The sequence below is a fragment of the Orycteropus afer genome, unplaced genomic scaffold (assembly GCF_000298275.1).
Source record: "Orycteropus afer afer isolate SDZICR_OR568_19922 unplaced genomic scaffold, OryAfe1.0 scaffold00412, whole genome shotgun sequence".
Classification (NCBI taxonomy): Eukaryota; Metazoa; Chordata; class Mammalia; order Tubulidentata; family Orycteropodidae; genus Orycteropus; species Orycteropus afer.
Window position 1 is genome coordinate 1,757,171 of NW_006921999.1, and position 1,577 is coordinate 1,758,747.

Sequence of the window (1,577 nt, forward strand, 5' to 3'; positions counted from 1 at the left end):
TAACTATATTCTCCTTGGGGGCAGGAAAGGTGTTTTCTTCAATTCTGAGAACTAACAGAGTGTTGCCTAGAGTAGTTACTCAATGTTTACAAAGTTGAATTAGGCTATAATTCCCAATTTCTCTTCTTGCTTACAGCCTAATTTTTTTTAAAGCCTGTGCCTGTAGGAAAGTCAGTGCCAGGCTGTATGACTTCCTTATTAAATGATATTGCAGGCCTCCCTTCTTTAAAGCCCAGCTGTCCCAGGTCAAAACATGCCATAGGATTTTGCCAATGACTCTTTTCCATGCAGAAATGTTTTGTTACTTAACACGTTATCCTGAAGCAGACTTGTATGTGACTCTTGTAAAAATAAAATACCCTCCAGCAGAGGTGTTTTATGTGCATAACATTTGGGTTGCTTTGTTAAACAGCAAACAAACTCCTACTGAAAATATTTCATAGGTGACTGACAAAGAATGTATAGATGGGTAAAGGAACCCACCATTTTGATAGCATATAAGTTTACTGACTTTTCTTTTGAAATGTATCACAGTAACCTAATACTGAGTAGTTCATTGATCTCCCAGGTGGTAGTAGTCAACAATGAATTGGACTACTAATGATTTTTTTTTTTAACTTACATAAACTGCTCTGGAGTATAGGAAAAGAAAATAACCCTAAAAAACAAAATCATACTCCAATGTTATTTACAAAAAAGATACATAAACTTTGGTGAAATAACTTTTGTACAGAAGGTGGCTGGAGGCAGAAGTATACATGCCATAGCCTGAAACATGCTTAATTGTCCCATCAGACTTCACTTCAAAGCATAAATTCAAAGATTAAAGTACTAAGAATTTCAAGACAGTGACTGCAGAATATTAAATCCCAAGTGTGAGGCCCCATGTGAATGCACTTGTTGCACATGCATACCTGCCACCCAGAGGACATCAACAAGCCAAGACAGTTAACCCAAACCACTGCCATCGAGTTGGTTCCAAGACTGTATATCTTTATAGAACCAGACTGCCTCATCTTTCTCCTTCAGAGTGGCTGATGGGTTCAAACTGTCAACTTTTTGGATAGCAGCCAAATGCTTTAACCACTACACCACTAGAGCTCCATAAGAGAGGTAATGTCTATACCATTTAACTAAAAAGACTTTTGCTGATCCTTTCCCTGTTTCTTCCTATCCATTCACTACCATGAACATGGTGGAAGGGGGGATGTTTTTATTAAAGAGCAGATTCCATCTTATTTCTGGGACAGGTTCCTCAGTCCAGAGTTTAGATCTGAGTTGAGGAAGGAAAAACAGATATGAATCAGACTAGACTTTAAACTTGAAAATGAGTATTTATTACCAAAGTGAGTACTTTGTATATAGAGATACGTTAGTGAAAAGCCCAGTGATCTGCTTCCAAAAACCCAGCCATTGCAAACCCTATGGAGCACAATTCGACTCTGGACTCTAATATACATGAGGTCACCATGAGTCAGAATCCACCAGACAATCGGTTTTTGTATATATGTATGTACTTAGGCGTTCGTTGATTGATTGACAAATAAACAATCCAAAATATTGGAGATCTGCCTGAG